At 33.9% G+C, this 13,915-nt stretch overlaps 1 protein-coding gene across 10 annotated transcripts in view; it reads left to right on the top strand.

Moving 5' to 3' along the window:
- LOC114330194 (adenylate cyclase type 5) overlaps positions 1–13,915 on the top strand; it is a 1,795,244-nt gene that overhangs the window by 868,142 nt on the left and 913,187 nt on the right. The gene's annotated exons all lie outside the window — the stretch shown is intronic.

Here is a 13,915-nt window from a genome sequence, read left to right as displayed (position 1 = left end):
ACAATTAATTTCAACGATAGACATATCTTCTCCAATTGGAAAATCCGATCATGCAGTGATAACTTTCCACATTCAGTTTAACTTATCGAAAAGTCTTAACAAAATGTATACAAAGACTATAACAGTTACAGATTTCTTTAAAGTTAATTCCGCTTTACATCAACTTAATTGGAATAACCTTTTTCATAACTTAATCGATCCCTCGTCAATGTGGGACACTTTTCTTGACACTACAACTAGAACTATTTCAGTTCATACAACTGAACGTCAGCTGTTTAGAAATCAATTAAAACCTTGGATCAACCTTGCCGCTATACGCCTAATTCGACATAAACGGAAGCTTTGGCAATCTTATAAACGCACAGGTTCCCTTGATGATTTTCTTGTTCACCGTAGATTTTCTAATAGAGTAAAACAATCTTTGCTAAACCTAAGGAAAGATTTTGAAGAATCTATCATTGCAAGTGATAATAGCAAGAAAATTTACCGGTACATTCGCACATCTTTATCATCTAAAGTCTCCATACCATTGCTTCAAAAAGCCGACGGGTCTTTATGTTCCTCGAATAAAGAATCCTCTGATGCTTTATCGCTGTTTTTCACTCAGGTTTTTACAGATGAACCTAATGATGCCGTTCCTCAAATAATGTGTCCACGTTTGCATGCAACTCTTAATGACATCTCTTTCACACCGGAGGTAATTAAACAACATTTACGGAAACTACGCAACAATTCATCGCCTGTTTTGGACGGACTAACCTCCTTTTTCCTAAAACAATGCGCAGATTCTGTAGCAATCCCTCTATCCCTTATGATGAATACTTCCTTTAATCAGGGTTATCTCCCTTCATCGTGGAAATTGGCTTCGGTTACTCCTATTATTAAGAAAGGCAATAAACTTGATTGCAATAATTATCGCCCAATCAGCCTAGTACCTATTGTCAGCAAGATCATGGAAGCCATTATTTCTGAAGCTATGTCTGAGTTTCTCCTTCACGAAAATGTGATTCCTCACCAACAACATGGTTTTATTAAAGGTCGTTCAGCAATCACGAATTTACTCCATTGTGTTAACGATTGGTCGTCATCTTTAAACGATCGGCATCCTGTTGACGTAGTCTACTTAGACTTCTCCAAAGCTTTCGACCGTGTTCCCAAGCGTCGACTACTAGCTAAATTGGATCACTTTGGTATCCGCGGAAAGTTAAACCTTTGGATTCAGAATTTCCTATCTGATAGGTATTTCCGAGTTCGTGTTGGGGAAGCATATTCATCAGATAAACCTGTCAAGAGCGGAGTTCCACAAGGATCGGTACTTGGACCACTTCTCTTCTGTGTCTATACAAGCGATCTTCCACTCATTATATCTAGTAAGGTTTCCATTTACGCTGATGATACCAAGTTGTACGTTAATCCTATTGTTAACCAACATGTTCTTCAACATGATCTCGATACAATATTGAAGTGGTCCTTGGAATGGTTACTTCCTCTAAACATTGAGAAATGCGTTGTACTACACATTGGCAAGAACAACCCGTCACTACCGTACTTTATAAATGGACATCCCTTAAGCTCGGTAACCTCCCACAACGACCTCGGAGTGATAATTAACAGTGACTTAAATTGGTCGGAGCATATTGTGTCGGTGTGTAAACGTGCAAACTCGAAACTATTTCTGATACGTAAGTGTTTTACACGTATTTCTTTAAATTCCATGTGCAGACTTTATTCAATATATGTCAGACCTACTCTTGAGTTTGCAGGACCGGTTTGGAATCCAGATCTCGCTCGTGACAAGGTATTAATCGAAAATGTGCAGCGTAAAGCTACAAGACTCGCATTCGGCCGCGTAAGACCTTGTTATGAAGATAGACTCACCATGGCTCATCTAACGACTTTCGAGCGTCGACGTCTTCGAGGTGATCTAATTTTGTGCTTCCGATTCTGAAATACAACTTTGGAAACCTAAATACCATGTTTACCATAAACCGAGATGATAGATTAAGAGGCCACCAATACAAATTAAAGAAGGAGCAGGCAATAGCACGGTCCAGAGTAAACTTCTTGCCTAACAGGATATTTAATATTTGGAATAATTTAGATCGAGACACCATATCAGCAACTACAGTGAATACGTTTAAAAACAGACTGGATACGACAATATTTCATACATAAAAATTGCACGATGTTAAATTTTCTATGGATATTTTACTAATATCTCTTATTTTATGTAACTGTCAGTAGTTATTTTACATTGTTATTTTTCTTTGTTTTTGGGCATAATAGGAGCTTGCTCCTCTGCCCTTACTTGTTATGTAATAATAATAATAATAATCTACCACCAACTCTTATAATATCATTTTTGTCGATAAAAACATGCAAGGAGCTAAGTTTACTGGAAGGCATCACTTGACCTTGCTTTTTTAGGATTTGAATATCTTCAAGAAAATTGCGAGATTGAATGTGCTTTATAAGAAGTATTTTTCCCTTTTCGATTTCATGCTCGGTCAGATCACCAAACATTCTAGACTCTTTGGCAACCTTGAGGTTTGATATAAATCTTAGACAATATGCGGTTACATTGATAAGTTTATAATAGCTGGAGAATCTTTCGATAAGCAGGGAAACTGTATCAGATTTGATTTCCTGGGTGGACAATATAATAGATTTTGGATTTATTTCTGGTAAATCCTGATCTAAATTTTTTGTAAAGTTAGAAATGTGATTAATTGTGGACCAGGTCTCATTTGGTTGAGATCAGAACGTGGGACCATGCCACCATAATTCAGAATTATGTAGATCAGTAGGGGTGGATCCTCTGGATAAGATATCAGCGGGATTAGAATCGGAGCGTATATGATACCAATTGACAATGCTTGATAATTGTTGTAACTCTGATACACGGTTACAGACAAAAGTTTTTAAAATACGAGGTTCAAGAGATAACCAATTTAAAACAATTGTGGAGTCGGTATAAAGGTAAGTTCTTTGAATATTGAAATCCAAAAGATCAGTTATCTTTTTAGCAAGACGAGCAAGAACAAGAGCGCCACAAAGCTCAAGTCGAGGTAATGAAATCGCCTTTAAAGGAGCTACGCGTGATTTAGCGCCGAGTAAATTGCTGAGTATATAGCCTTGTGGACTAACGGATCTTATGTAGATGCAAGCGCCATATGCGTTAATCGAACTATTTGAAAACCCATGAAGCTCAAAGTTTGAGGAATTTTTTGAAACAACTTGTCTTGGAATATTATATGCATTTACAAGTGAAAGATTATCGATAAAATGTTTCCAAGTCTTATAAATCTCTGAGGGAACCGGATCGTCCCATGCAATTTTAAGGATCCATAATTTTTGCATTAAAACTTTTACTTGGATAATCATGGGTCCAAGGAACCCCAGAGGATCAAAAATTGATGAAATGGTTGATAAAATCGTTCTTTTTGTTACTAGAGTTGAAGGAGGTTTTATTTTAGATTTAAAATTAAACGAATCGGCTTGAGAGTTCCAAGATATGCCAAGAGCCTTATTATTGGGTGAGTCTGATATAATATATTCAGCGTTTTCTAACTTTAGATTGGGCAATATAGCGTCACTATTTGAGACAAATTTCCGTAAAACGAAACCAAATGAACCTAAAATGGAGGTTAGATTTTTACGAATTAAGATTAATTCCTCCTCGGTGGAGGCACCAGTCACTACATCGTCAACATAAGTATCGAGTTCTAATATGTTACTTTCAATTGGAAAATCGTCTTTTACCAAAACTGATATTTCTTTGAGACACCTTGTTGATAGGTAGGATGAACATGCCATGCCATAAGTTACGGTATTTAGCTGATAAGTGGAAAGTGTTTCCGTAGGAGTATTTCGCCATATTATGCGTTGAAGATTACGTTGTTCAGGATCAATCAGTATTTGGCGATACATTTTCTCAATATCGCTTGTTGAAACAAAATTATGTTGTCTAAAACGCAGTATTATAGAAAATAGATCGCTTTGTACAGTAGGTCCTATCTTGAGTACATTGTTCAAGGATAACCCTGTTGAGGTGGGAGATGATGCGTCAAACACGATACGGGTTTTGGTAGTTAAACTTTCTTGCTTCTCGACAGCATGATGTGGTAAATAATAAGATATTATCGAACTTGATTTGTCCGTCTGTAGACCAATGGGAGACATATGTCCCAAAGTGATGTATTCTGACATAAAATCGTTATATGCTTTATTTAGCAAAGGGTTTCTTTGAAGTTTCCTTTCGATTGACAAAAATCGTTTTACAGCGGAATTATAAGATTCACCAAGATGAGTAATTTGAGGTTTAGTGGGCAGGCGCACTTGAAAACGACCCGTGTTGTCACGTATTGTGGTAGATTTGAAGTAATTTTCACACTCTTCCTCTTCCTGAGTATACTTAGAAGAAGAAGACAAGTTATAGTTTTCTTCTATTTTCCAGAAGTTTTCAATGCTAGATTGGAGCTGGTCATTAGAAGATGTTAATAAGCAAGAGTCAATAGTTGTGTTCAAAGAATAAGCACTCGGAGGGACGGGACCGCTAACAATCCATCCCAATTTGGTTTGTTGCAAAATTGGTTGATTTTTATTACCCCTGATTTGACCTGAGCTTAAGATATTAAAAAACAATCCTGCTCCTATGAGAATATGTACTTCAGAGGGGTCATAAAAATTGGGATCAGCAAGAACAATATTGTCAGGTATATTTAAATGAGTAGTGTTGATATAATGTTGAGGCGTTAAATCGGTAATACGATCGATAACAAGAGCAGGCATTTTAAATGTATAATCACCGTTTAAAGATTTTACTTCTAAATTTACTCTTTTGGTTAAGGAAGTAGTTGATAAATTAATTCCCGAGATTGGCAAGTCAACATGTTCGAAAGTAAGATTTAATTTTTCAAAAAGTTCCTGCGTTATAAAGTTGGATTGACTACCACTATCTAGAACTGCTCTGGTTAGTATAGGTTGACGATTTTTGTTAAGTGTTCTCACAACGGCGGTTGATAACAATATAAACGAATTAGGGCTTTGATTGGTTGAGTGCAAGTTACAAGAGGATTGGGAAGATGTGGAATTATTTGGTTGGAGAATTGCATTTTGCGAGGTGGATGCAGAACCATTAAAGTTGTGGGTTGGCGAGGTTTCACTCGTGCTACTGATGACTTTATTTCTTTGCAATAGGCTGTGATGTTTACCCTGGCAGGTTTTACAAAGGTGGGTAGATTTGCATTCACTAGATTTATGAGAAGATCGTAAACAGTTGGTATATAAAAAAACCTTTTTGGCCTCAGAAAATCGATCAGGTACAGACATGCTATGAAACTTGGTGCAAGAATAAATGAAATGGTTGTCGGCACATAAAGGACATTTATTTTTGTTTTGAGCTAAAAGTGAATGGCTATTCGATTTAAATGACTGTTTAGGAATTTAATCGTATCTTTTATCATTTCCCCTTGAGTTTAGCTTACATTCAATAGACACCAAAAATTTACATCTATCATTTAAAAATTCAGTGAATTGACTAATAGTAGGTGATTGAATATTTTTGGTAACCTTTTCCCATTCTTTACGAGAGGTTAAATCTAGCTTTGAGGTTAAAAGGTAAATCAAAATAGCATTCCATTCGGAGACTTTTTCTCCTAGGTTCTCTAATGATTTGTAGTGATTTATAAACGTGTCTGCAAATTTTCTTAGAGCGTGGGATGATTCATTCTTAACAAGGTTTAATTCAACAATGGCCTTGATATGAGCATAAGTAATGGCTTTCTTGTTCTCGTAGCGCTCAGTTAGTAATTTCCAAGCGACATCGTAGTTTTCTGCAGTAGCAGAAAGGGACTTTATGATTTGAGCTGCTTCGCCTTTTAAACTACCTTTGAGATAATAGAATTTTTCAATATTCTGAATATTAGAATTTTTATCGATTAATGCTTCAAAGGTTTGTTTATAGGTTACCCAAGTTTCATAGCTTCCTTGAAATTCAGGTAAAGGAATTGGGGGTAAATAGGTATTTACGTGATGATTAGGAGGAGTGATTGAAGAAGGCTGTGCTAATGGTGGAGCTGGGGACTCAAGAATGAATTTTGCTTTGGCCATAGAGTCATAATATCTGGTTTCGAATTCATTTCTTTCATCTTCCTGAAGATTAATTTCAGGAAGATCACTTGTTAAACAAAGCTGTTCAATATCACCTTGTATTTTTTCAAATTCTAGAGGAAGATTTTTTAGAGTATCCAAACGAATTTGTAAGTCAATACGACTGGTGCATGATAACGGAGTAACGCATTTTTTTACAAAGTTATCAAATCTGGTTAAGGAGGCTTTAATTATACCACGACGAGCTACTAAATATTTAAGCTTATCTTTAACGTCTTCTTCTGCCATGGTTTGACTAATTTAAAAACGTTAAACAGTAAGCGTTAAGTCGTAATATATAACTTGATGACCCTGTTTATACAAATCAGGTACGCCAATGGCAATCAAATTTTAATTTAATATTACAGTTTTTATTAGAATGGTTTGGAATTAAAATTAAAATATTTTAACTAACCTTTGGAAAGTTTGGTTGCGCCTATGGCGAGGCAAAATGAATTAAAATACTTTAATCAATTTTAAAGGAAATTGGTTGCGCCTGTGGTGAGGCAAAATGAATTAAAATACTTTAATCAATTTTAAAGGAAGTTGGTTGCGCCTATGGTGAGGCAAAATAAAATTTAAATATTTTAATTAGCTTTAAAAGCGTTTGGGTGCGCCTATGGTGAGGCAAACTAAATTTAAAATATTTTAATTAATTTAAAATAATTTGGTTGCGCCTATGGTGAGGCAAAATAAAATTAAAATATTTTAATTAGCTTTAAAAGCGTTTGGCTGCGCCTATGGGGAGGCAAATAAAATTTAAAATATTTTAATTAGTTTTAAATGAAATTGGTCGCGCCTATGGTAAGGCAAAATTAAATATTTTAATTATTTTTAAAGAATTTGGTTGCGCCTATGGTGAGGCAAATGAATGTTTAAACGAGTTGTAACTTTAAAATTATGTTATACACGCCAATGGTAGGCTTGAAAAGCTTAAGTATAAGCTCAGAATGAGTAAAAAAAGGCTTTATTGAAATTTGACTATTATTTTTCAGTTAAAATATATGTCAGGAACTCGAACTGTCATCCATTGACTTTAAAAAATGTGTATCTCACGCTAATGCAAATTAAAGTTATACAATGTGAGAAACTGACCTGTATTCTTCGCTCTGAGTTTACCTGACGTGGTGCTAACTGGGTATCCTCCTCGTAGTCTAATGGACTGGGAATCCGGCTCGAAGATGACCATGAAACGGGCTGTTCTTTTCTAATTTCTTGGGGTTGAGAGCGGACTGTATTTCTAATCGGTTGGAACAGCCACGGTGAGCAGACCTAGAATCACTATTCGGTGTAGGTATCTGCTCGTTTGGGGTAGAATTAAAAGGATGGCTAAATATTATGCCGTTTTAATCAAGCGAAGAAAATTATGACAATCAAATCAATTTACACCGCGTCGGCCAAGGTTTTTGTTTGTCTTGAGCGTTGCTATGGGACTAAAGCCGCGTTCGCTCAGCATGTAGGGACAACGCATTAACCACGTTTAGAAAACGCACTGAATAATTTCAAAATATCACCCTGCATTATTTATAATACACTCCACATGATATAGTTCGTTGTGATTAGGTTGTTAAGGTGCTTTTAAAATTAAAAAATTAATGTACAGGGTGGTACGTTAAAACAATAGCCTATACGCTATGCTATGCTAAATCATCTAAATCATCCTCTAAATTTTAATTTGTTTAAAAAGCGCTTATTCACATATTAAAATCGACGGGTCTCGGCATCTTTCATAATTTTTTAAAACAAAGACGGAAATAATTTTTTTCTATAACTAAGTTCCACGCTGTATGTATATGTATTCGAATTATATTTTTTTATATAATGGAGAAAGCACGTAATCACTCCTTAAATCATTGTGTAAAATGCAAACATTTTTCTTTCGTCGTGGTGCTTCGATACTCCCTTTTGAATATTCATTCGCAGTTAATTTTGCTTTGAGGCAATAATGGCATCGCAACCAGTATCTCAGATTGTTTGCGTGTTTTGGGGAAAATTTCTCCATAATTTGCTTGAAAGTAGAGTAAGATAATGCGATTATCTACGAATGAATCTTATTATCGCTCGAAAATCCATAAAAGACTCCTTTTCGGGAAAAGAAGATCAAACGTGGCTTAGTTAATAAAATTAGGTTATGTGATACAATAAAATAATGTACCTACTGCAGTATAACCTGGTAAACAAAAACATTTTAACAATAATAATTATAGCTCCAGGAATTTCATCATTTAAATGTTTGAGCCCAAGAATTAAAAAGTATTTATTGTACTTACAGTAATCATAATATTATAACTTACACAACAATAAACAATACACAGGTTTTATTTATATATTCATATTCTAATGTACCTAGCCCATAAAAATATCTAGAACAAATAGAATTGGTCCTAATACTGGTCCTAATCTGCGGTATACCGAAGTTATTGTTTCTTGTACTATTCGTGTATTTTCCATTCTCACTACTTGTTGTCTGTGTTTTAAATAACAGCCTATCAGATTATATGCATTCCCTCTTATAACAGTGTCTATCAGAATATCTAGCAAAAGTGTGTGACTAATTTTATCATAAGCCTTTGTCAACTCTAAAAATAGACAAGCCGTGGGTATGTTGTTAAATCAACTAGAATATTATATACATAGTTTTAAAAGTCATGCGTCACCTAAAATTATGCTCATTTTTATAGTAGATTTTTCTTTCGTCGTGGTGCTTCGATACTCCCTTTTGAATATTCATTCGCAGTTAATTTTGCTTTGAGGCAATAATGGCATCGCAACCAGAATCTCAGATTGTTTGCGTGTTTTGGGGAAAATTTCTCCATAATTTGCTTGAAAGTAGAGTAAGATAATGCGATTATCTACGAATGAATCTTATTATCGCCCAAAAATCCATAAAAGACTAATTTTCGGGAAAAGAAGATCAAACGTCGCTTAGATAATAAAATTAGGTTATGTGGTACAATAAAATAATGTACCTACTGCAGTATAACCTGGTAAACAAGAACATTGTAACAATAATAATTATACCTCCAGGAATTTGATCATTTAAATGTTTGAGCCCAAGAATGAAAAAGTATTTATTGTAGTTACAGTAATCATAATTATAACTTACACAACAATAATATAAAACAATACAGGGTTTATTTAAATAATCATATTCTAATGTACCTAGTCTATATAAATATCTAGAACAAATAAAATTGGTCCTAATACTGGTCCTAATCTGCGGTATACCGAAGTTAATGTTTCTTGTACTATTCGTGTCTTTTCCATTCTCACTACTTGTTGTCTGTGTTTTAAATAACAGCTCATCAGATTATACGCATTCCCTCTTATAACAGTATCTATCAGAATATCTAGCAAAAGTGTGCGACTAACTATATCAAAAGCCTTTGTCAACTATAAAAATAGACAAGCGGTGGGTATGTTGTTAAATCAACTAGAATAATACTGTGCTCTGTGCGTAAAGTGAGTCCAAAAACGGTCGAAATTAGCAAATGCACTATCTGTATGTTAGAATTTGATATCTAAATATGTGTATAATTTGTCTAGTCTAATTCCATTCCTAAACTGAGATATTCATTTTACACAAATGAAAAACAATCAATACTAACTGTGTAAAGCGTGCAAAGTCCCGAACTTAGACATATCACTCTTTACACTAAAAATTATTTAAGAAACAGAAAGACTCAGTGTGTTAAGTCCCACAATTTTGCGACTTAACACACTACTATATACTAAAAAGTTAGTTCGTTGGCTCTCTGTACGCCTTTAAAGCTGATTTGTCTTTTTTTGCTAAAAGTATTTGAAGAAAGTCGGACATACCTATAAGATATTATTCAAAAGAAAAGATCATCTTCTTCGGGCATAATCCAACCGGATAAAAGAGGAAATTTTAGAAAAAAATTTATAACTGAAAAAGAAAGGATTGCAGTAAATCAATTTTTAATTGGAATCCCAGCTTATGAAAGCCACTACTCAAGACAAGAGTGTGGGAAAAATTTGTTTCTTCACCTTTGACGATAGTGACACTATAATATGAAGAACACAAGCGTACCCTATCTGAAAACAATTTAAAACCTCTAAGCTATATTAAGTTTTGTGAGGAGTTCCACAACTTAAATTTTAAAAATTAAAAAGCCTAAATTAGATTCCTGTTCAAAATGTGATAGGCTAGACATTCAACTTAAAATATATTCTGGTCCAACATGCCAACTTTGGACTTTTAATCTAACAGTCTACGACTGCAGTAATGGCATAACTTACTGTTACCTTGTGCATGAAGGTGTAGCTGGGAGAGGTGCTAATGAAGTTGGCTCATGTGTATACAAATTTATTTCTAAAGCTTTAAAGCCTGTTGTGAAAAGTTTGATCACATAGGTACTCCGATACATGTGGTGGTCAAAACAAGAATACTCATGTAGCAGCTGTGTGTATGAGAGCCCTGCAAAATTCTCCTAACTTGGAAGAGATTAATCATAAATTTTTAGTACCTAGCCACACGCACATTGAGTGTGATACATCACACGTCCTTATTGAAAACAATAAAACAGCTTTTGCGGGACGTTCCACCATCCACATGATTGGGCCGAACTTATCAAAGCACTGGTAAGAAATGCCCTTTCGTGGTGAAGGAGATGAATTAAGATAACTTCTTTGACTTTGCTAAGCTGCTAAAAACCGACCTTCAGCAGCGAAAAGATAATGTTGTTGAATACAATTTTAGCTGGAAAGATGTACAGTGGATGAATTTTGTTAAAAACGAGTCTGGAATAATTTACTCTAAGAATAACTTAGACCTTAATCAACCATTTCAATGCATTAGTTTCAAAAGAAGAGGCAAAGAAACCATTAGCAAAATGGACCCTGGTTTACGTTACCCAGGACAAAACTCCAAACCAAAGAAGAAAAAAATATCCTTTTCAACTTGTTTCCATACATTTCACCAGTATTTTACCAAATCTATAAAGAATATCCTAAAATGAAACAAAGAATACCTACACTTAACTGATGAATGTCATCATAACTGATGACATTCCTGATGAAACAAATGAAGAGATAGTGCAACTACATACTTGACAAAAAAAGAAAATAAATGTAAAAACCACGAAAAAAATGACAGTTAAAGTATAAATAAATATGAAAATATATATTTAAAATGAAGAAAATAAATCAACGAAACAAACTTTCAGGAAGAAGGGAAAAATGTAAATATTAAATAATATCTAAAACTTAAAAAAATATTGATTTGTTTTTCATATCAGTTTTTGTTTATTTTTTGTATTGTTTTACTTAATTTGTATTATTACTTACTTGGTTTATGATGAATAAACAAAAGTTTTTCTTGCTAAGTGTTCTATTACACAGGCCTACAGAAGAAAAAATTGTTTTGGTGCCGTGAATGTTTAAGCTGATTTTTACTATATTAGGGACAATAAATGGAAATATGGATTCCGGTTTTTTGTATCAGCTCTAGTTTATGGATATGGTACATTCCGAAATTAGTAGTTTTAATATTTGAGATAATAAAGAATATGCTATTCAAAGGAATATACATTGTTAATTAAACTTCTTCCTCAGTATATTTGTTATTCTCACTATATTATGCCTTATTTATGCAAGAAATAATACTTTAATGTCGTTACATTACTATTTTATAAGGAAATAAAACAGCTTGGAAAGTATTTTTAAAGTTTTAAAACTCCTCCATGTTAAGCTAGGCCTAATGAAGCAATTCGTTAATGCACTTGATTCTAATGCTTGGCCTACACAGGAAAGAAGCTGCCCCAGATAAGTACGGAGAAACTTAAAGCTGGAATCTTTGATATACCACAGATCAGACTTCTTACAAAGGATACGGCTTGTGTGGGGTAAATGAATGAGGTAGAGAAAAAAGCTTGGTTTTATTTGTGAATATTATGAAAAATTTTCTGGGAAATCACAAAAGTTAAACTATGCTGAGCTGGTAAACCGTTTGCTGAATAACTTCCAATCATTCGGATGTAATATGAGCATCAAAGTCCACTATCTTCACAGCCACTTGGACCATTTTCCTAAAAACTTAAGTGACACAAGTGAGGAACAAGTTGAGAGATTTCACCAAGACATAAAAACCATGGAGGAACGCTACCAAGGAAAATGGGACAACCATATAATGGGAGATTTTTGCTGAAGTTTAAAGAGAGACTGTGTAAAAGTTGAATCCAGGAAATCACGCAAGCGAAGCTTTCGTTACGTCCAGTTTTTTTTCTATTTTGTTAGTTTTTTCTCAAAACTAATTGTATATCTCTTTCATTGTATAAAGAGTTTTATTGTACCTATTAAATGGTTTAAAATATACTAGTTTTCTAATTGTGTGATTTTCATTTTAATTTAGTATATCCATGTCAGCATATTCGTATTTTAATGCATAAAAGCTGGCATGACCTACGTTATCTTGAAAACTAGAGCTGATAGGGCAAAATTAAAGCCGTATTCGGAATCAGCACCCCAAATATACCTAAAATCAGCTCTAAAAACTTTGGCATCAAAAACACTGTAGGCCTTTGTTATTATTATATAAAACCTGCTACTTTGGTCTTAAAACTCCCCATAAATATTATTTTTTATGATTTTTGTTATAGTTTGTGTTATGCGTTAAGCGTGTTAAGTTCATGATATTTGTGCAAATTGTGTTAAGTCCATGTAAGAAAAAGTTTATGATTTTTTTTATAATACTTATATGGTTTGTTTATATTATTTATTGATTATGTTATTGAGAGAAATAAATATTTAATTGATCAAAAGTATTTAAAAGAATTTTGAGTAATACATTCTTGTAAAAACTCCAAAAGTATAACTTGAACATATTATTTCAATCTTTAAACGCGTTTATCTCAAAACAGTGTTTTAGGACTTAACTCACTTTACGCACTGAGCACAGAATATATAGATACTTTTAAAAGTTATGCGTCACCTAAAATTATGCTCATTTTTATAGCAGATTTTTAATGAACAGATTTATGGATTCCGCTCATTTTTTCTTATTATTGTAGATTTTTCTTTCCTATTTGGTATTTGTTGGTTGCCCAACACAGTTGGGCAAAGGTTTACTAAAACCTGTTTTTTTTTAACTTATACCGGGTGAAAGAAAATATACGTTTCTCTGATGTTAAGTTTGAGATACACTGTAGGGAGGGCAAGGTATAATTGTGGGTATATATCGAAATCGAATTGTAGTCTTGTGTTTTGCGAACATTTTTTCTTTTGAATGTCTCTGACATCTTTAGAAACAAAGAAAATAGACGGGTTTACTCTTTAACATGACGTGCTTTAACTGAAACCAAACTAAATTAACAATAAAAAATAACAGTTAACAAACCTTTAAACACAGAAAGGCACATAACGTTAACAATTCTGGGCGACACTTTAAGAGTTAATTGTCGACCAAGTTAGCGATATGCACAGCGCAAGAAAAGAGAGACGAGATCGTTTAATGGATACTCTATGATATTTGGGGGTGGAGTTTCCTTGAGAATAAGTACGGATTGCGAATTTACAAAACCTATACTCTTTCAGTCATGGGGGCGACTGAATTAGAGTAGGTTTTGTATGCAGAATATTAGTCACATATCCTATGCTATTTCGGTCCAGAAATTAACTGTATCGGTGTAGGACCTGATCGGTGTAAGCGAAATTTTTGATTATTATTGAGCAAATGTCTATATACTGTTTCAGTCGTGTAAGTAAAACTAATCAAATATTTACTAAGTGGATTTATTATTATATCATA

This window comes from Diabrotica virgifera, chromosome 1, assembly GCF_917563875.1.
Source record: "Diabrotica virgifera virgifera chromosome 1, PGI_DIABVI_V3a".
Lineage (NCBI taxonomy): Eukaryota > Metazoa > Arthropoda > Insecta > Coleoptera > Chrysomelidae > Diabrotica > Diabrotica virgifera.
This window is presented reverse-complemented; position numbering and strand designations above follow the sequence as displayed.